Raw genomic sequence first — 23,569 nt, forward strand, 5'->3', positions numbered from 1 at the left:
AATCTCCCCTTTTTCCTACTACTTACATATGAAACCTTCAACATGAGTAATATTATCCTTTTTTCCCTTAATTACTCCTTCATTTCTATTTTTACTGGATATGCACTTAACATATACTTTATTTTTCAAATCTGGCCTAAATCTTTCTGAGGTTTAGGTGACTCATTTTTCTAAAACCCCACCCACCAGACTGAGACAGACAACGCCCAGGGGAGAGCTGGTCCAGTGCACGACGTTTACATCTTGACAAATTCTTTCCTGGTCCCTTGCTCTCAATCTCTTCAATAGACTGAGAAGGAAACGTCAATGCCTTCTCACTCCTCCTTCTGGGAGAGAAGGGCTGGCTATGGGCCTGCTACCTCCCTCTCAGCCCCTGCAGCTGTTCAGAGTTCGGTGCCTCTTGAACAGAAGAGACTCCCTTCAACCCGAGAGACGGAGAAGGAGGGACAGCCAAGGAGGAGGATGGGGCAGGTCAGATGGCATCTGCGTTGCCAGCTCTCGTTGGCTATTCTCTCCATCTCCACTACCCGAGGGATGTGTCTCATGATCCTTGAAACAGATAAAAAGAAGTATAAACACTGGCTGCCTTTTCACACGGGGGTTCAGTACTCTTTATCCTCTTCAGTTTTTGCAGAACCATGTTATTACCACTGGCTGACTGGTGAGCTGATTTTCTGAATTTACCTTTCTTACCACATTTCTACCTGTTTTATAGGTCAATAATGGCTCCCAAGCACTTCCTAGTTTGGTTCCATTTTTTTCAGTCCTAATTAACCTTTCTCAGGGATTTAAGTGAAATGGAATGTGAGGCTGATAATAGGAACTCCAAAAAAAAGATAAAAGGGCTTTCTGAAAGCATTTCTGAGTATACAGGCATACAAACTAATTCCTATGACAAAAGAATAATAAAAATAGACACATTTTGTTAAGGAAATGAGGTACCGATCACCTGCTTTTTCCTTTTAAAGAAGAGTTTAATTTCCTTCTTACAACCCAGCAAATGCATGGAAACAAATTTCCAGTTACTTTATTTCCATGAACTTAAACCTGATCGTCAAAAGGACTCATGTACATTTCATCTTTGCATGGGGTCAAGTATCAGGAGATCCGAGGCAATACTGACGAGAGATTCCACGAGATAGAGCCAAGCAATGCAGCCAGAAGGAGAGCAAACTACCTGAAATAAACATCTAACCCAGCCAGCCTTCCTTCCTGTTTGCTTCAACACTAAAAATGGATATCCCGAGGCCTGAAATCTGCTTAAGTAACATGCACTACCTGTTTGAACTTAAATGGGTTGCTGGGATAAGAACTGTTTTGAGACAGAGTCAGCTTCCTCCCACTTGTAAACGATGATTTAGCTAATGCAGGCAGAGCAGTGCTATGCCCACAAGGACCCTGTGATCTGGAATGCTTTCATGACTGAAGCACTTTGTTATTATATAAAAGTTTGATTCAATATCAAAGTGGCAGAAACATTACTGTAAGTAGTTCAGTTCCCAATAATATATAGTTACCCAAGATGGGGAAGGAGAAGTGTTATAATTAACCACGGCCCACTGTGCTTGAGGGTGCATCTGATCCCATGGAGACTCCTCAATGTCCAAGACCTGCGTGTATAGGCAGCATACACATTGCAGGCTGAATCTCTGTGGTGTCCAGAATGAGTGCTAAAAGGGGACGCTAAATCCGTACAAGTGTCATTCAAACAAAAAGCCACCACAGTGAATCTGCCTTACCTGCCTGGGACCAAGATAGTCAAATCAGGCAATGGAAACCTTAGTCACGACAGCTCAGACTCTGAAAGGACAACTCAAGGTCCAGAAAGAATGATTCACACTTCATCATTACCAATCAGATTTCCAGATTAAGAACGATGGACCATTTAATTTTGGAAGAATCTTCCTTCTTCCTAGGCAAGCCTGGCAGGTGTCAGCTTAACTTCAGAAAGCGAGCATTCCCAGAGTATATACATTTTAAAGAAAATAACAAAATTCCAGAAGAGAAAAAGACTAACAGCGTTATGTGTAAAGTACATGGGAGTGACTTTGTGTAATAAGAAATAGATACTTAAAGCAGGAATTTTGACCACAAAAGCCCGCAGGTGCCAGGGAGGTAACATAAATCTCTAAGGTTAATGGGATTAAATATTTAGGGAATGATACAGTTTAGCAAACTTCAGCCCTTGGAATAGTAATGAGACCAGATAGTTAATCTTCCAAAAGAAGCCAGGTATCTGATTTTCTATGTGAAGTTCCCAGACTGTCCAACAATGCTGGCAATTAATTCAATTTTAAAAAAGAAATTGTTCACAAGTTTAAACAATTATAGTCTCAAATTTGCCCTGGGGGCCAGAGTTTGCAAGCTCTGCTCTGAAATGTAATTTTAAATAAACAAAAGGCTTCTCGAATAACAAGGACTACACCAAAACACTGCTCTTTGCTTTCTGCCCTACTGAGAGGGACCAGTCCACACGAGGAGAGGGAGGGAGTGGTACTGGAATACCTGGGAGCGTTTCCCAGATTACAGATGTCTGAACTATCACCACCACCACCAGCAACCCCCTCCCAGGGCAAGTAAGAGGGATACACAGGTTACAAACCCTCTCCAAGAGCTCTAGTGGGGCAGGCTCCCAGAAAGCTTTGTGTAACGAGGAGGGGTAAGTGCGAATTGTGAAGACAGAAGTCACTGAGCCTAAGATGTCAAACAGCACATGTGCTGTGGCTCTGAAAATAATAACTGCAAATATCAAAGATGACAAGGAGCTTATAGTACCCACACACAGTAAGTACTGCTTGTATCATGTTAGTTATTTCAGTCTGGTGGGCAAAAAGAAAACAGGCAACTGTCTACCTGTTCACTCAGAAAGATTATAAGAAAATAAATGCATTTTAAGAATGTCTGCATGCATACACAGGCAGGCTTGTGTGCATAAATGCACACAAAGAAAGCATTCTCAGTCTTAGGTCCCTAGGTTCTTTACTCAAGAAGAAAAGGGGAGTGTCTTATTTCCACCTGATGCTACACTGCAGGTAGACAGAGGTGAATGAATACTTTGGCATGTCTTCTACAATACTTGCTATCCTTAAAACAATTACAGCAGAACTTTTTACTCAGATGGCTAAACATAACCAGGATTACTATGTTTTGTAGATCTGATACGCACACAAAAGGTATACAGAAACATCTTCCCGTGATTTGGTAATGCCTCACTAACATTCTGCTGTTATTAAGTAACCCCTCATTCAACATCGCTTTTGCTTTTAAGCTGGCATCCTCCTGGCTCACCTTGTAACCAGGAATCCTTCTTTCAAGTTGGCTTTAAGGTAAAAGCTGTGTGACGTGGTTTATCCTCAGATGGCTGCAGCTTTTTCCTGGAAACTCTACTGACCCTGCTGGGCTTATCTGGTAAGTTGCAGGAGTGGCTCCTTGACTTCCTTCTCTTGCTGTTTTGCAGCAAGGGGCAGAAGCTGAAAAAGAGAGATTACAGTCATGTAGTACATCTCCACAGGCCATTCAGGAGCCCCTGGAGGATGGGGTGGGGACTGGGGGGAGACTGCGTAGGGCCAATCAGAAGCTTCCTTCCGATTTATCTTCTGAGGAGGAAGTTCATAGGGATGTTTCAGCTTCCCACCTCCTTGGTCCATTCTTATGTCAGCTCCAAGACACAGCCATTGTGTTCCTCAGCAATGAGCAACATTGATCATTTGCTCTCACTCAGAGTGTGGAATAAGATAACTCTCAATTTGCATAGCAAATACTTTCTAAAAGGGGACAAGTATATTTTCCATCAACCCGCCAACTGAATATAAACCTCAGTTTTTAAAAACAGTAGGTATAAAGTGGTTTCATCACATACATATAGAGGGACAATACCTATGCCTTGATAAAGACCCCTTACCAGTCTCTAACGAGCTCTAGAATTAGGAGTAGTAGCCCTAACTCCTAGAATGGGCCTGTCGCAGAAAGCTGATCACACTATCAAAGACAGTTTCTCAGAAGGCAAGGAAACAATATTTTATGAGAAGATAAAATAGGCTCACTTTAAGGAAAAAAAAGAAAGAGAAAATCCTGACAAGAAACCAGAGTAGAAGCTAAATTTGTTTCTCCCTGGTCAGCCGTTGTTCCTTCAAGCCTCCCCATCAGGCCAGTCTCTTCCCAGGGAAGCTTTAGAAATGACTCCGGGGGCAGGAGATTGGGGGGCGGGGTTGTGCATAAGGGAGACAACTGTACTTGAACAACAATAAAAAAATAAAAAATACTTCCTAGATTGGATTACTTTTCTAACTTACTCTCTCATTCTGTTTTAATTTTCCTCTTTTTACTTATGAAGAAAAAAAGTAAATACATATACATATCCTGAAAGATTATGACTTAATAAAAGTGCAAAAGATTTATGTCTACCCAACATCCTATGCTGTGAACGCTCTTCTAAGCACTATTTTTCTGCAAAAAAGAAAAAGTATTTCTTTCTAGACCCCCCTCCACCTCTACAATTTTTTTAAATCTCTACTATACAGTACGACAAATCCGTGCATCCTGTAGGTCCCTAAATAAAATCTGACCGGTGACTATGATGATGATATAGAAGAACTAAGGTTAGGGTCCATCGCAATCAGTTTTGTATGCTCAGCATTAGATCTGTTTAATTTTAGCAAACTACTCAATCTATGTTCTTTAACCCCATCTACTTATACGCAGAACAAATATGAGCGGTCGGCTACCGAAACTCTCCTACCTACCTCTTTCCTTTTTCTTTCCTGTAATAGACGCTGCCAAGTTTTAGAAAAGGTGAGAATACTAACAAAAGCAAATAAAAGAAAAATGTGAGAAAGAATCCCCTTGCTACAATGCAGTTCTTTTTGCCGACATCTACGCCCATTCATTCTCCGTAACTTCTTACCATCTGATAATGGCAAGGGAGAAGGTGAAGGAGAGAGGGGCACGGAGTAAGACGAAGGCTTCCTTTCTGTCTCCATTCCCTCCGGCCCCACAGCAGAGGAGAGGGAGAAGGCAGGGTGGATACAAACAACTACCCACACCTAATGAACTCCCTCTCCTTTCCCCGTCACACACACGTCACACACACTGTGTCCTGTCTTCAGCCTATGTAAACCACACATTGGCCCAAGAAGCAATTTTCCACTTCAGTCATCCCTTTCCCCATACTCTTTGCCTACGCATCCTTCAAAATCCAGCTCAAAACCATAACTCTCAGTTCCTTCCTACATCTTCCCTGTTAGAAAGAGGCAGCTTCTCATGGCACCTGGCACTTTGGTCAGTTCTACTGGTGTGAGGTGGTCCTGGTCACACGTGTTTCTTATCCCTCTTACCTCCCCTACCCAGATTGGGTGGGCCCTGGGCACCAGGGACCAGAGCTCAGTTCCCTGCACACAGCACGTGTGAGTTAAAATATGGATTTACAAGGCTTCTAGTTATACCTACTTTATAAGAAATCAATCTATTCCATTTTGTGCAAAAGTATGTGCTTTTAAAATATTTTATTTATTTATTTTTAGAGAAAGGAGGAGAGAAACATTGATCAGTTGCCTCTTGAATGCCCCCATCTGGGGACCTGGACTGCAACCCAGGCATGTGTCCTGACTGGGAATCGAACCAGTGACCTTTCATTTTGCAGGAAGACACCCAACCCACTAAGCCACACTGGTCAAGGCCAAAAGTATGCATTTTTACATAGTATGTACACAATGCCAAGGAATAAGGGTTTGGGTTTGTTCTGAGACTATAATTAACATTCACATGGACCTTCTGTGCAACTTTCAAAAAGACAACCATGATAAAGTGGAGTCCCTTCTATAGCCTTTGAGGGGGCCGACGACTCTGCATAAAAAATTACCACACCATCAATACATGGCTCAGATATAATCAAACATCCCTGAGAGTTACTGAAGCCAGAAATACTAGGAATATTCATTTCAATTCAGCTTGAAACACCTGATTAGGGCAGAAAGATTTATGTTATCACACCCAAATTCCAAATTTCCAGGTGACTAATATATTGTTTTATTTAAAAACCAAGAAGTTAACCAAGTGGCAAATAAACTTTATTTCTATTAGGAAACAGTACAGGGTCTTGCTTTACCTTGCATGTAAACTGTGTGCAGGGCAGAAGTCCAAAGGTACTAAGCTTATAAAATCCCGGTCTGATTACACCTTGGGACAACACACTGAAAGATAACTTCTCAAAGCTCTTGTTAACAAATAAACTTGGGGAACAAAAGAGGTTGTTTCCTCTTAAAACTATAACCAAATTGATGCCTGAACCAAAGTTATACCTGGTTTTTCTGAACACACACAAAAAGAATCATGTTCTAATTTAACAACATCCTTTGCAGACCAAAAAGGCTCCCGACACCCTCCTTCTTAGCTACTAATAAACTAAAAGTTGTAAAGGTTGGACAGGTTGAGTCGAACAAAGTCTCCTTATCAACCACAACTCCAGGAGGAATATCTGCAAAATATCATCAGGGGCGTTCAGTGATTTGGCAACAGCTCCTTCTGAATGGCTCATTCAGGAAGCAAATGATCCATTATCTTCCCAACAGAATTCTTCCTGTAAGTTGCGTGACTCATCCTCCCACAGCCCGAATTCTGCCCATTGTACAGCATGTTCTTGTCCAGCACACTCCCCACACATTCCACTTGTTTCTTATTCAAGCCTCTCAGAGCACATGCCGTATCCACGGAAGGCTCAACTGTCCTGGGTAGTTACTAAGTTAATGCACAGAATGCAAAATGTATGTAAGATAAAGTAAACCCCGCCACTCTGTAAAATACTAAAGGAAAGATTCTTAAAGTGGTAAAGACAGTAAAGACAACCAGAATAACCAAACAAGCAGTATACAAAGTTAGCAGTCTACACAGCAAAGTCCCTTTCACAATAAAAATAAGAGACAAGACACTTCTGACTATTTTCTATGTTATGTGGCCCCTGCCTTTGATTCAACGTTGATTCATTTCCACGAAGGTTGGGTCTTAACTTAGGGTTAAACATTCTAAATTGCTTTCCCAGAAAACTAGTCCAAGACACTTTTCAACATGATCTTACTTACTTTGCCTACTGTATCGACTGAGTGAAAACAATGATTATTTTGCCTTTTTTCCCCACTGGCAGCTATGTTTAGACAAGAAATTGGCTTTTCTCTTTCTACCTGTGACCATCCCAAACACACTGAGTTTCTACAGTGTGTCTAAGTCCTGGGAGAATTCAGTTTTAGTGCTACAACCCAAGAGAGTTCATGGAAACAGGCTGTGCTGGGTAACTTCCTGAAGATGAGAAACACCTACCCCTGCCACTTTCACCCAGCAAACACTGGGGTATTCTTGTCAACCCCTGACTTTTAACCTGGACATTTATCTGATTAGTGCTACCATAATTTATCTCATTAGCGTTACCATATATCAAAGAAGTTAAAATTCACAATAACAGAATTTTCATATTTGCCATTAAGTTTTGATTTGTCCACTCAACAATAAGTCAGTTATTACACAGAAACATTTAAGTCAGACACCAAGGAAGACAGAGTCAAACCTCAGTTCTTGAATGTCTCCAATCTTGAACAATTTGGTTCTCGACTAAGTTGCTCGTGGGGGGGAAAAGGTGTCAGTTGTAGAACAAAACTTCAGTTCTCGACCCAACAACCCTTTCACGCTGATACCTGTGTGACCAGTCACCTGTAAGATTCAGTTTTTGAACAAACCGCATCTTCAACAGCCTTCTGGAGTGAATGAAGTTGGAAAACGGAGGCTCCATTGTACCAAAATGTAATAACCAATAAAAACAAAGCTCTTCCCTTCATTTGTTGTTGATTGCTTGTGATAGCAATCAGCCATAGATAATAGTAAAAAAAACCATGAATAATCTTGTTAAGATACAAAAGCAGAAAATGTGCCATGGATAGCTATGGCATGAGAATATTAATTCCAGCTTGCCACACTGGGACATCCGGGAGGGACAAGAGACGACCTTATCTTTGGCAGAATGTGATGCTACCCGGCCTCACATATCTATCAAAATAAAGGGAAATAAAGCACATCCGTTTTTTCAGAAACAAGACTGAAATAATATAAAATATGGTCAACGTGCTAATTAACTAAAATAATTTACTCAACACAAAACATGTTTTCCTCAACCTGTTATATTTCTATGATCTCGGTCGACTTTTCCTTATTTTTTGGTTTGTGTCTGACTTAGTTTGATTTGACACATATTTCTCTGATGGTAGGGAACGTGTGTTATTTCTCTAAATCCCAAAGGCCAAACACAAAAAAGAAGGGATGATACCTTTTTAACATCCAAAGAAGTTTTTTCCCCAAAGTAAACAGTTTTGTTAATACTGACAAAAATTCAGATGACTGATTTGATTATACAGGTAATAATTCTGATTACATATCTCTTAAAGAAGTAATAAGTGTTTTATATCCAAAGAACAAATATTTCAGCAACCACTTGTTTATTACTCAGCTGAATAAAATTTTATTACAATTTTTATTGAAAGAACACCATTAGCTCTAAAGGATGGGAGGCATGCTTAGGACATACCTTAATCTTCTGAAAGTGGTATGCTATAGAGCAAGAGTCACTAACTTTTTCCTGTGAAGGTCCAGTTGAGTAAATATCTAGGGTTTTGTGGGCCATGCAGTCTACCAAGCGATGCAACTACTAAGCTCTGCTATTGTAGCAGGTAAGCAGCTACAGTCAATAAGCAAATGGATGAGTATGGCTGTGTTGCAATAACCCTTTATTTACAGCTCTGGCCGGGTGGGGTGGCTCAGGTAGTTAAAGCATCATCCAGTACACCAAAAGGTTGCAGGTTCAATTTCCAGTCAGAGCACATAGCTAGGTTGTGGGTTCAATCCCTGGTCAGGTGCATACGGGAGGCAACTGATCAGTGTTTCTCTCTCACATCAATGTTTCTTTCTTTCTCTCTCTTTCTCACTCCCTCCCACTTTCTCTCGCTTTCAAATCAATAAATATTCTCGGGTGAGGACTTAAAAAAACTATTTATAAAGGATTGGTGGCCACATGTGGCCCTTGGACTCTGGTTTGCTGAGCCCGGCCCTAACAGATAGCCCAGCTGTGGCAAGTTGGTATGGTTTCATTACTCTTCACTCCTCATTGTGCATAACTCAGATGAAGTGAGGAAAAAGAAACTGCTCTCAGAAAATGGGCTCCAATGAAAATCTCCCCTGCTAGTAAAGCAATACAGGAGAAAACAAAATGGAATGAAGAAATTCTACAGAGGTGATGGATTCAAGGAAACAAGAAGAGTTTGGGGTAAGTTAAAAGGCGAATGTAGAGTTTGTGATGTGTTAGGTCACTGCTAAGAGAGTCCAACATATATCCTAAGTGGAAATATGAAAGTGTGACTCATAAAACCATTTTCAGGAAGTACTTTAATGCCCAAAGTGCTCACTAATTGGGAGAAGACTTCAAAGAAAACTTCAGTTATTAAGTAATAATATATTTAAGAAATGCATGCATCTTGGCAGAATATTCACATGAGAAAAAGCCAGAGAATTTGCAAATTTATAAAAGTCTCAGATCATACTTTCTTCATGAATTCTGATGATCACACTGTATTGACCAGATAGAGCATGGGGGGAAGTAAGTAACATTATCATCAAAGCTTACCAATCTACATTTAAATCCACAAGAGTTGTGACAAAAACTATCTCAACTCAATTATGTCAACTTAATGATGCTACCACTAATGTACCATCGCAAGCGACTTCCTAGCTCTGCAGCCCCATGAGAGTGACTTCACCTCTCTGTGCCCCAGGTTCCCCGTGCAAAAGGCAGCTCTTTCATGGAGGCGTCTGCAGACTGAGCAAGTTAATGCACAAAAAGTGTGCAGAACAGTCCCAGCCCACAGGGAGCACTCAAATGCATCATGTCGCTGCTGCTCCCCAGTCTGTTCTCCCTGCCAGCTTTACTGAATACTCTTCCTTTGCCCTTTTAAGCTTCTCTCCTCTAGGTTTCCCCAGGGTGGCCCCGTCTCACTCTGAGGGTTTCAACTTACCATTTGCCGGAGACTGCTAAAGCCCTCTCTCCAATTCTAACTTCTTTTTCAGACTACATTTCCAACTGCCTCCTGGACATTACTACCGGAATATATCATGGGCACCTGAAACTCTGAGAATCTAAAAATTAAGCCCATTATCTTTCTACCCATGCCTCTTTCCTCTCCTTGTCTCCTGTCTGAGTTAATGACATCCTTACCTATCCTTAAGCCAAGCTAGAAACCACAATTTCTTTGAATCATTCTATTTGCAACCTTCCTATTCAATTCACTCTGAGTCCTCTCACTTCTATTTTCCAGCCATCTTTCCTAGACATTACTCCCGTGTTGCCAGATCTCTGGCTCAGAGTGCTGATATATGCCCCCTGATTTCTCGGCTTCCAATCATTCTCTTGTCCAGGCCATCTTTCATGACCATCAGAGTCATCTTTCCTAAAGCATATATTCGATTGTGTTACTCTCTATTCTCAATTATTCCCTACTGCTTGGAGGGAAAGGGACTAGGACCTATTGGTAAGTTTCAGAGCCCCTGGGAACTCTCTGAAATTGAATACAAAAAAATTGTGCGTGTCCTTCATCAAAGTCGGCCAAGGAACAGAGAGGACGACTGTAAAACTGCGCAGCAGGGTACAATCTGCACTCTTCCCTTGCGTCTTGGTCACTCCTGTCTTCCACCCCATTTCGGAAATAGTGCACATCACGTGTTCCTTTGAACACGTGCACTGAATGCCATTTCACCTCTCTGAGCCTTTTCACATGCTGTTCCTTGTAGCTGGAACGCTCTTTTCTGCCGTCGACAACCTGAGAGCCCTTTAAATCCTGGCTCAGGCCTCAGGCCCCATGAAGCCTCACGCAAATGTACAACCATGTGTGGACAACAAAAGATGCTGAATAGATTTCTGGTTTCTGTACACATGCCCTAATAATACCTTGAAATTTCTTAAATTCAAAGCTTCATACTTCAAAATAAATAGCCTTAAATAGCTAGACACATACTGTGTTTACTTAAGTCTAGGGTCATCCTAATTGGTGTCCCTGAATTTTAATGAGATCAAGATTAAAGGCCCTGTAGCCTAAATGCCTAGGTCGGAACCCTGGCTCAGCTGGTTATCAACAATGGGGCTCTAGGCCAGTTACACAGCTTCTCCAAGCCTCCGTTTCAGGATCTGTAAAATGGAGAGAGTAACAGCACTACCTTCTAGGATTATTTTGAAGATTACATGAGTTTATAAGTATAGCACTTAAAACTATGTAAGTGCTTGCTATTATTATTATTATTTATTGAAGCCAGGACTAGGGGTTCTAAGAGAGAGTCACAAGGCAAAACTATCTGACCCTGCCACACAAGCCACAAGCGTTAGTTAACAAGCCAGAGAATGCTAACAAAGATGGCCCTCTGCACTGTTTTTATAAATTTATAAGTGTGTCAAGCCTACCTAATATAATTCAGATTTTTTTCCTATTAGCCTCCAATAGCTAAAAATATCAGCTCAGATGAGTTCCAAGGAACACCACGTGGTACTTCAAAAAATTCCTTTGCCCTGACTGGTGTGGCTCAGTTGCCCTAGTCAGTTGGGCAATGTCCCACAAGTCAAGAAGTTGCTGGTTCGATTACCAGTCAGGGCTCATGTCTGGGTTGTAGGTTTGGTCCCTGGTCAGGGAGCATACTGAGAGACAACCAATTGTTGTCACCTCCTCACATCAATGTTTCTCTCCCTCTCTTTCTCCCTCCCTTCCCCTCTTTCTAAAAATAAATAAATAAAACATTTAAAAAAGTTCCTTTGAATAGAAAAAACCCAGAGAGATGCCTGGTAGGAAAAAAAATCAATAAGCCACCTCTCTGCCTACCAAGTACTCAATATGGAGGGAAATGCTAAATAGGAAATTGGGAAGGCAGATAAAGAGGCTTAATGACTCAACTTTCAAACAAACCAGTCTGTTTGCCAGAGAAATGGAGTCATAGGCATTTTAGCACCACCCACTTATTTAAAAAAACCACCGAAAACCTGTGAAATATAATCCTAACATCACTGACCCTAAGGAGGAGTCAGAATAACGATGTAATGATGTAGCTGACTTTCATCTGAGTGACAGGTTATGCGTTAGATTCGGCAACAGCCCAGTGAAAAGTGCAGCCAAAACAATGGCCATTCTGACTACAAACACTGCAGTTGTTTAATAGTATTATTTGCTCTGCAGCAAACTGCCAAAATAATCACTTTACTCTTCATTAAAAAACATACTTAAGAGTCATATCTTAAGTTAAAACCCTTGAGTTAATATTTAAGGTAAAAGAGAGAATAAAGGCCAAATTCTTTATCCTGTATTAAAGGTCCTCCATAATCTAATCCAATTAACTTTCCAACTTTATATTTCACAATAGGCTTCCTGAAATCTTCTACCAAACAACTTCTTGCAGGTCTCCCAAACATTCTCCCACCCTGTGTGTCTTCTCCAGGGAGAACATTCTTCCCACTACATCTCCAAAGTCGAAACCCCACCCTTCCTTTAAGACCCTGTCGGGATGACATGGAGACCTTTCCCATGGCTCAGCTAGAACTAATTCTCCAGGTTCTTCCATCGTCTTCGCTTAGCACCTCTTAGACTTTCCTCAGTCCATTGTGATCAGAGATTTTTGACACACGTATCTTTTCTTTCCAAGACTGGACTGTCTTTGAAGGCACTAGCCACACCAGCTCCATTTTTGTGAGCCCAGCTGCACCACCACGGACATATCTGCACATGGCAGGTCGCACACTTTTTGCCAAAGTACGTAAGATGTATGCTAAAGTGTGCTGAAGCTCACTGCTGACTGATCGTCGCAACCAAATACACAGGTATGTGTATTCAGATGAGCTTTGCAACAAAACTTGGTTTCTTGGGGAGCAAGTTGAAAGATGAGAATTTCATGCTACCCCAGGGCAAGGAAACCATCACTTAGATTTACCATCCAGTGATTTGGCAACAACTGCTAACAGCAGTGCATTAAAAGCTTCTCTCCCATTCATGTAACTGATAATACATTTCCAACTTAGAGAAATCTTCAGATAGCTGGTCCAGTTTCCCCAACTACAGGCTCAAACTATTGCTCACCTCTGGGCTTTGGATAAAGAGCTCTCAAGACCTGTGCATATAGTGATCACCTTAATCACCATGTCTACTATGCCTTAAACTCTAAATATCCAAGGACCAAAAAGCAAGAACCAGAGAATGTGATTTGTATCAGAGCCCACAAATTCCAAGAGAGGGATTGGCAAGGTGGAGATAAAAATACCTGCCTCAAAAGTTGTAGGGATTAGGCTCCCAGCCAAGATGGAAGCGTAGGTGTAAACACTGTGCCTCCTCACACAACCAAAATTAAGGACAACAAAGATTTAGAAACAAAAACACAACCAGAACAGACAGAAAATTGAAATGTACGGAAGTCTGACAACGATTCAACCAGACCAGTTAGAAGGGCAGAGTTGGTGCCCAGCAGAGAGGGGTCACGGCAGGAAAAGGCGGTGGCTGCCAGACCCGGGAGCACAGGTGGTGTGGGGCTAACCGCAGTCACACATTCACCTGAAGATAAACTAGGCAAATATGGGCAGCGAGACAGACTGAGCAACCCAGGGCCCCAACGATGGGAAATAAAGCCTAAAAGCACAGATTGAAAAGGTGCTGGGAGAGACTCCCAGCCTCATAGGAGAGTTTGTTGGAGAGACCCCACAGGGTCTCTAGAAAATACACAAGCCCGCCCACCCACCTAGGAACCAGCACCAGAAGGGCTCAATTTGCTTGTGAGAAGTGGCAAAGGGGACTGAAGTCCAAGAGACAGCAGAGTAAATGCCATTGCTCCCTCTCCAACCCTGCCCCCACATACAGTGTCACAGCCCAGCGACTGGGTTGCCCCACCGTAGTGAACACCTAAGGCTCTGCCCCTTTTGGTCAGGTGCGAACAGACCAAAACATTATGGCTCAAAAAGAAGAACAGCTCAAAGCTTCAGAGCCAATACTTCTAAGCAACAAAGAGACAGCCAATCTACCGGTTGCACAGTTCAAAATACTGGTGATCAGGATGCTCACAGAACTGGTTGATTTTATTCACAAATTAGATGAAAAAAATGAAGGCTACACTAAGTGAAATGAAGAGAAATGCACAAGAAACCAATAGTGATGGAAAGGAAACTGGGACTCAAATCAATGGAGTGGACCAGAAGGAAGAAACAAACAACCAAATAGAAAAGAATGAAGAAATAAGAATTCAAAAAATGAGAAGAGGCTTAGGAACCTCCAGGACATCTTTAAAGATTCCAACATCCGAATTATAGGGGTATCAGAAGGAGAAGAGGAACAGCAACAAGTGGAAAACTTATTTGAACAAATAATAAAGGAGAACTTCCCCAGCCTGGCAAAGGAAACAGACTTCTAGGAAATCCAGGAAGCTCAGAGCATCCCAAAGAAGTTGGACCCAAGACGGAACACACCAAGGCACATCATAATTACACTAGCCAATATTAAAATGAAGGAGAGAATTCTAGAAGAAGCAAGAGATAAGGGGACAGTCACCTACAAAGGACTTCCCATCAGACTGTCAGCTGATTTCTCAAAAGAGAGCTTACAGGCAAGAAGGGGCTGGAAAGAAGTATTCCAAGTCATGAAACCCAAAGACCTACAGCCAAGATTGCTCTATCCAGCAAAGCTTTCATTTAGAATGGAAGGGCAGATAAAGCACTTCTCAGATAAAGTCAAGTTCAAGGAGATCATCATTACCAAGCCCTTACTATATGAAATGTTAAAGGGATTCATCTAAGAATAAGAAGATAAAAATATGAACAGTGAAAGGACAGCAAATTCACAGTTATTAACAACCACACCTAAAACAAAAGCAAACTAAGCAGACAGCTAGATCAGGAGGGGAGCCACAGAAATGGAGATCACATGGAGGGTTAGCAACAGGGAAGTGGGAGGTGGGGGGAGAGAAGGTACAGAGAATAAGTAGCATAGACAGTGGAGAGAAAATAGGGAGAGGGCAAGAGTAGTGTGGGAAATGTAGAAGCTAAAGAACTTATGACACATGGACATGAGCTAAAGGAGGGGAATGTGGGTAGGAGAGGGTGTGCAGGGTGGAGGGGAATGAAGGCGGGGAATGGGACAACTATAATGGCATAATCAATAAAATATATTTTTAAAAATTCCAAGAGAGGGAAAGATTAACCAAAGAACCCCTAAATGCTAGCATTCTGATACTGCTCAGGCAGAAGCTCACCCCCTAACAGGCCACATAGATGGTACCAACTGAAATGCTTCCTGGATCACAAAGGAGAGACTGCCTTCACTCACAGGTGCAGCTCCAGGGCTGTGCTGCTGATCAGTGTGTCCTCCCCAGACCACTGGACGGCTGCCCCCGGTTTGTAGTCCTACGTCCACAGATGGCATTTCTCTGCCTACTCAGCTCACAAACTATTACATAAGGGAATTCTAATATGTACTCAACGTAACTAATTTCCTTATGACCAAAGTCCTAACCCAGACGGAAGGACACTCTTATAGGAATGTTGCGACTCAGTGCTGTGCTAATGGGAACTTTTCTCTTGAGTGCTCTACCTGATAGGCTTTTATATCAATGACAATTGGAACAGTCAGTCTCCAATATCACACTGCGGTGTCTCTTGGATTACCGGCATGGCAACCGAATCCCTTCCCAGGGAGCAGGACACTCTCCCTGTGTTAACTTACCCACCTTTAAAATATCTGTGCTGTCTTAAAGTACAAACATGCCTGCCACATGCAAATTAAGGTCAAAATAATGTTAAAATTTTATTAAATTAAATTAGGTAAACACTTTCTGTGGCACCACCCTACATTACACATTGTTATGAAATGATAAAATAGACCCTAAACAAGTATGTGCTTTGTAAAATATGTATTTTTTTCACATGTGGCTTAACTGAATAACTCTGACCTAATCTTTTCTTGTTGGTCTCTTCGACCTCCTATGCTCCTTGGATGGAATTATTTCAAACTGCCCCATTTCTTGGGCCTCTGCTATGTCGATTCAGCGAGATTTCTATGTGGTTTCCACAGTGACGTACTTGTTTGCTCATCAGACCACCAAGAACTCTGACAACTAAATCAGGCCTATTAGCGCTCTTATGACTAAAGCTTCCTGCGTTTCCATGGGATTGGCAGCAAAACTGAAATGAATTTTAAAATGTTGAGACAGTGAACAATGCCATCCATTAAAATTCAAAGTTGTTCTTCTGGAAATTTAATTTGATACCCTACACTTGATTAAAGATTGGATGGGAAAAATAGGGTAGACTATATTTACCACAAAAGGACAATTTCCTTGAACTTGAGTGCTTCCTTTGCACAGGCGGAAGCCTATGGTATCGTGAACAGAGCATAGGCTGTGGAGTTAAACAGGCTTGGTTCAAACCCCAGCCCTGAGGTTTTCTGGCTAGGAGACTCTGGGTACTTCATGCAGCCTATCTGACCCCCAATTCCCTCATTTAAAAAACGAGGATCTGTGCCAATAAACCAGTTCAAGATGCTTTGGAGACTACCTAGTACAACATGCAGCACATGACAGGTGCTCAGATGGCAATTATGTGTAACAGTTTTTTAACTCACAGGCTTTTGGACTTCAGAGTTAGTCCTTAGTTCTTGCAGCACATACTCATAGTGTATGCGAATTTACAGGCATAACTGAGTAATATGATTGGCTGTCAATCTACAGGCTCTCTAATGCAGATTAATGAATATTAGGTTAAACTTTTTCTTTTTAAAAACAGAGATTTATAGGTTATTCTAACACCTCTATACATCATACTTTCTTCAAACTACAAATTTGCCATCCCAGGGAGAAATTACATGCAAAAATCGTTGAAATGTTCATGTCAAGTAGCCAAGTTTTGTGAGGCTCATATAAAGACCATGAATTCAAAAGTTTAAACATTAAAACTATACACCTGAAAGTAATACAAAATAATGCTGAATGTAAACTATAATTGAAGAATAATTTTTTTCAAAAAAAGCACCAAAACTAACAGGCAGCTGTTGTGCTGTGAGTGCCTGAGAGCCCAGAGTCGGTGAACCCCTACACCATCACGCCCCAGCTGTGAGACTTTGGGAGAGTTACCTCTTCTCTCTGCTCCTTGGTTTCCTTACCTGAGAAATGGGGCAACTGAGTGTACATTTCATAGGGTGGCAATGAGAACTGAATGAGAACACCTGGTACTCAGGAGGCATCTCAATGTTCGCTTTTATTGCTCTTTTTTAAAAATATTTTATTCATTTATCTTTAGAGGGGAAGGGAAGGAGAGAGGAAGAGAAACATCAATGTATGGTTGCTTCTTGTGCTTCCCCGGCTGGGAACTGGCCCCTGCTGGGAACTGGCCTGCAACCCCGGAATGTGCCCTGACTGGGAATCGAACCGTGCTTTTATTGCTCTTAAAGCGGCTTTGCCCATATTTCCAGACTCAGTTATTCATGGACATGCTTTGTGATTCTCCCTCTTCATCCCCTTCCCCACAAAAAGAAAACAAGAGGTTTTCCTTAAGAAGGGAGTCAGATTGAAGAATTTCTTGGGAAGCATTCACTGCCTGCTTCCTGTCCTACTCGGTGTGGACCTAAGCACACCCCCAATCCTGCTTCAGGGCCCTATCAAGAGCCCCCTCACAGTGCTGTCCACACACCTCCTCTCGGGGAGTGGGAGGAAGCTCAGGGCACTAGCCTATCCCCAGACCAGCCACTGCGTTATTACAGGACTTGCCCAACACCCTGAATTTTATTCAGCAGCAACAGCAGGATAAGAGTTCTTGGCACAGAGCGGGCTCCCAACAAGGTTTGTGGAATGAATGACATCATGGAACTGGCAAGGGATAAAGCTGGGAGCCTTGGTATCCGTGAGGGTCAGAACTCAGAAATCGGTCGCCACTATGCTCTGCTCTCAGAGTTGACCCCCTTCCTGAACTACAGGCTTGTCTCAGGATCCACTCAAGTGCTGCCTCAGTGCCTATGTCGTGCCTGGCCCAGTGGGTTCAAAGTCTAGAAGGAGGTACAATGTTAACATTGGGAAAAACTCATTTCCTCCTTCCCTTGGTTTTAATGACCAGGATCTTATAAAGTTCATTTGGAATGAACTTTACTGATAACTATAAAACAATTTAGAATCCATATTTAAATTTTCTTTTATTGCTGATGGGATAGTAAATTGGTATAACCACTTTGAAAAAAATCTGCTAAATGAGATAATATCTGCTAAAAGTGGTAATATGTTGCGATCCAGGAATTCCACTCTTGGATATATGCCCAAGAGAAGTGAGTGCTATGTCCACCAAAAGACAAATCTGACTTCCAGTCAAGGTGAAGGTGTAGGTAAACACTGCTCGCCTCCTTGCATAACCATATCAAAATTATGGCTAAACTATAGAACCACCATCATTCAGAACCATCGGAAATAGAGCTGAATGGAAGTCCTACAACTATGGAATTAAAGAAGAAACCACATCCATGCAGACTGGTAGGAGGGGTGGAGATGCTGAACGGGCTGGTCCACACCCGTGTGTGGTGGATAAAAATCGGGAGGGAAATCTAAGGAGCAAAGGGTCTCAGCCCCCACCAGGCATCCCACCCTAGGGTTCCAGTGCCAGGAAGAGAAGTCTAGCTGTAAAAACCAGCAGGAATTGAGGCTGTGGAATACCGAAACTTCTGGAGCCACTGGCAGTTCCTCTTAAAGGACCCACACACCGACTTACGCAGACTCACTCCCTATGAACTCCAACACAGGGCAGCAGATTAAAAGGCATCAGAGGCATATGGGGAGGAAATAAATTGTCCAGCATAAGAGCAAGAGCTTTGGGCAACTTTCTTCCAGACACTAGAGCTAGCAGAGGCCACTGTTCCTTTTCTGAGTCCTCCTATAGAGCCTATAGAACCACAGAGCTGACAGGAAGGTTTCATACCTGAGACTCTATCAACCTGGCCCACACTGTTTGCCCCACTCTGGTGATTCCCTGAGGCCCTGCTGCACCCTACTTCTGGGCCCACCCAAGCTGTTTCCAGTGGCTTTTACATACAAATGGATTGTCTTGGCCCATGCTTCGGGTTTTCGTAAATTCTCTCAAACAAGCAGCATCTAGCTTCAGTGAGACCCATACCTCTCACTATTTTTCCCCAGGCCCAGCACTAGTAGCAGCTGGCCTTGGTTCACAGCTTGGCCTCGCCAGGACAAGTAGCAGCCCTCTGCAGGTTTCTTTGTAGTTTATACTGTGTGACCCTGGACAGAACAGAGTCAACGGTTGACCTTGGACATGCCAATAGCAACCAAGGCTCCACTTCAACTGGAGGTTGTACACAGCCCACATAGTTGGTGCAGCTTGAGTACCCAGCTTGGGTGGTCAGGCAGGCTGTGCCACTGAACCCCATAGCACAACTACTACATGAGACCACTCTACCAAGCCTGGGACATATAGTAGCTCTACTAATACATAGGAACAAACACAGGGAGGCTGCCAAAATGAGGAAAGAAACATGGCTCAAATGAAAGAATACAACAGAACTCCAAAAAAATGAACTAAACAAAATGGAGACAAGCAATCTACTAGATGCAGAGTTCAAAACACTGGTTATAAGGATGCTCAAGGAATATAATGAGAACCTCAACAGCATAAAGAAGACCCAGTCAGATATGAAGGATATACTAATTGAAATAAAGAACAATTTATAAGGAATCAAAAGTAGAGTGGATGAAGCCAAGATTCGAATCAGTGATTTGGAATATAAGGAAGCAAAAACAAACAATTAGAATAACAAGAAAAAAGAATCCAAAAACATATAAATAGTGAAAGGAGCCTCTGGGACAACTTCAAGTACACCAATATTCATATATGGGTGTGCCGAAAAGACAGAGAGCAAGAAATTGTAAATCTATTTGAAAAATAATGAGAAAAAACTTCCCTAATTTGGTAAAAGAAATAGACAAACACGTCCGGGAAGCACAGAGAGTCCCAAACAGGATAAACCCAAAAAGGCCCACACCAAGACACATCATAATTAAAATGTCAACGGTTAAAGACAGAAAGAAAATCTTAAAAGCAGCAAGAGGAAGGAAGTTAGTTATTTACAAGGGAGCCCCCATAAGACTGTCAGATGACTTCTCAAAAGAAACTTTGCAGGTCAGAAGAGATTAGCAACAAATATTCAAAGACCTACGAGCAAGATTACTCTACCCAGCAAAGCTATCATTTAGAGCGGAAGGACAGATAAAAAGCTTCCCAGACAAGAAAAAGTAAAGGAGTTCATCATCACCAAATCAGTACCACATGAAATGTTAAAGGGTCTTCTTTAAGAAGATAAAAAACATGAACAATAAAATGACAATCAATACCTATCTATCAACAATTGAATCTAAAAAACAAAATAAACAAAAAAGCAGAACCAAAACAGAATCACAGACACAGAGAATGTTTTGATGGTAGCCAGATGCGACAGGGATTGGGGATGAGCAAAAAAAAAGTGAAGGGTTTAAAAGGTACAAATTTATACTTACAGAACAGTCATGGTGACATAAAGTACAGCACAGAAAGTGAGTAGCCAAAGAACATACATGCATGACCCATGGACTCAGACAACAGTGTGGGGATTGCCTGAAGGAGTGGGGGTAGGGGCTGGATGGAGGAGGGCAGAGGGGGAGAAATTAGGACAACCATAATAGCATAATCAATAAAATTGTTAAAAAAAGACAAATCTGAGATTGTTCATAGTAGTTTTATTCACAATAGCCCCAAACTTAAAATAACACAAATGCTCGTCAAAAGCAATACATGGAAATGAAAAAGAATTAACTACTGTCTACGGCCATACCACCCTGAACGCACCCAGTCTCGTCTGAAGAAGAATTAACTACTGATGCATGCAAAAGCAACACGGATGATTCCCAGCACAGGGACACTGTATAACTGTAGTTGTGCGAAGTGCAAAGACAGGCTGAATTAGAGTATGGTGAGAGTAGTCAGGACGGGGGCTACTGCTGGGCGGCACAAGCTGGGAGAGGCAGGAGAGAACCTTCCAGTGCACTGGAAATGCTCCATATCTTCCTTCGAGCATAGTTCCGCACACAGAGAAGAACCATGTTACTTTACTGTACATTTCACCTTTTTAACAGACAAGCAAAAAGAAAAGCCCATTTTTACATGAAAACAATTAGTGTTTCTAAAATTGGGAACAAACAGACAGTAACCAGAGGGGAGGTAGGAGGGGATAAGGGGGGGAAGGTGGGGAGGGCTTTCAGGAACATGTGTAAAGGACACATGGACAGAGCCAAGGTGGGGTAGGATTGACGGTGGGAGGTGGGGATGGCTGGGGTGGGGGGAGTGGAGGAGGAGAAATGGAGACAGCTGTACTTGAACAACAATAAAATTTTTTTAAAAAAAATTAGTGTTTCCTAGCCTAAATCATTCACTCATTCACGCACTCATTCATTCATTCATTGCCATGAATGCCTACCACTATGCTGAGCATTGCGAGCACATCAAACATGGTCTTCACTGTTAAAGAGTCTGGATGCTAGTGGAGAAAAGCCACTTCACTGATAGCACTAATCGTCTGGCACTAAGTCATATACCGCCATCTGACATCTCATAGGTACTTCTCTTCAATTACTTGACATTTTATATTTTGCTTAAATTTATAGCAGATCTAAGTTAAAATGTAAATTTTAACTCTTGGTTGTTCCAAATCTTTCTGTGCATTTAAATGCCTAGCACTGTGTCTTACAGACAACAAGTGCTTGATAATTTCTTGTTTATTAGTCTATCACACCACAGGACTTCTCTCAGCCTCAGGTTTCTGGGCCAATGTTCTCTTCTCCAGGTTTTCACTTTTCTGGCCACCTGTGAGGTCTGCAAATCTATAAAGCACTTAAGTAAGGTAGGACTCAGAGTTGCTTTTCCTTTAAGTCTTGAAGCCTGGAAAGCACTTCTTCCCCTTTCTTTACCATCTAAGTAATCCCAATTCAGTCCACCTGTCAGTTCCCCAGGGAGAGTTCTCTGATTCCCACAGGGGGCCGTGTCTCTCGGTCACACAGCCTCAGAGCACCTGCATTTTGGCTTCAGCACTTATCAGAGTTTGCAATTAAGAGGTTTCTGTAATTTCTTTTTAGCCACATGTTTTATTATTAGTCTGTAAACTTCCCAAGGCTACCTGGTGCTCAAATATCTGTAGAACGAACCAGGGAAGGAAGGAAGAAAGCAAGGGAGACAGAACAAAGTGGGAGAGGAGGGAGGGGAGCAAGAGATAAAGAAAATGAAAGAGAAAAGTTTAAGAATATAGTACATGGTGTCAGTCCATTTGGACAGTTATAACAAAATACAACAGATTGGGGGCTCCCACAACAGTGCTCTCTCACTGATCTGGAGCCTATTAAGTCTGGGATCAGGGTGTAAGCAGATGGGGTCTCTGGTGTCAGTCCACTCCCTGGTACATAGATGCCTATCTTCTAGCTGTGCCTTCAGGGGCGGAACGGACAAGGGAGCTCTCTGAGTCTCCTCTGTAAGGACCAGAATGCCACTCATGAGGACTTCTAATCACCTCCCAAAGGCCCACTTCCCACTACCATCACCTTGTGGGTCAGGATTGCAACACATGAATTTCGGTGACAAACATTCAGTCTACAGCAGACGTGCTTTGGCCTGTCAGATCAGGCCGGTGGTCGGGGCAGCATGCTGACGCAGCTTGGGTTCAACACCACAACACCATGCTTCCAAGAGCTGGCATAAAATGTCCCAGCCAAAGCCACCAGAAAAGGCTCAGTGACGCCCTAATGCCACTGTGCAACAATTATGCAACCCTAGGACTTGAAAACAGCATGAACTAAATTAGTGCCCTGGCAAATCTGGGGGCTGTATGTACTCATTTTATACACACACACACACACATACACTCTCTCTCTCTCTCTCTTTGTAATAGAAACAATCAGTAAGAAAATCTAAAACAAGTAAAATACTAAAAAAAAAAAACCTCACTATGACCCACTGACAACCTTCTTTGCGTTTTCACTCCGCTTCAGGTCTACAGCAGTGATGCTCAACCTAAGGCCCTGGGCCCTTTTGGAGGTTGTACAGCTACTGCCAGGGGCTCACAAACGCATTTACAGAGCAAGCACTGCCTACGGACTGAACACATCAGAACCAGGAAATTGTGTGTTGAAAGAGGTCCTCGTATTTCCGAGGGCTTGAACAAAACTAGCACAGGGTCCTTTTCCCCGCCTAAACAGGCTGACAGGCAGCACACAGGAGTGGGGCAGCCGACTCTGCTACTGAGGTCCAAGCTGCTGGGCCTTTCTCCCTCTGGTGGCTGTGACCCTTGTGGTTATAAGGGGGTTCTCCTAGCCGAGGCACAAAGTCAGGATTCCAGGCGGGTATAAGTGAAAGGAGGCAGGAGACAGCAAAAAAGGGCAGACACTGAGGAGAACAAGCTGGCATCTCTGTCCCTGGTAACTTCCCTCCCGCTCGCATTGTCCAAGACATAGGTCATGGCAATCA

General features: G+C 42.4%; 1 protein-coding gene across 6 annotated transcripts in view; it reads right to left on the reverse strand.

Annotated features, from left to right (window-relative positions):
• Window positions 1–23,569, reverse strand: part of OSBPL6 (oxysterol binding protein like 6) — a 197,277-nt gene that overhangs the window by 99,087 nt on the left and 74,621 nt on the right. For all 6 annotated transcript variants that reach the window (XM_037044372.1, XM_037044374.1, XM_037044373.1 and 3 more), the window contains exon 2: window positions 3,289–3,470. The gene's annotated coding sequence lies outside the window, so the exon portion shown is untranslated. The remainder of the gene's footprint in view (window positions 1–3,288; window positions 3,471–23,569) is intronic.

This window comes from Sturnira hondurensis, unplaced genomic scaffold, assembly GCF_014824575.4.
Source record: "Sturnira hondurensis isolate 20B ecotype Veracruz unplaced genomic scaffold, ASM1482457v3 Scaffold0004136, whole genome shotgun sequence".
NCBI classification, from domain to species: domain Eukaryota; kingdom Metazoa; phylum Chordata; class Mammalia; order Chiroptera; family Phyllostomidae; genus Sturnira; species Sturnira hondurensis.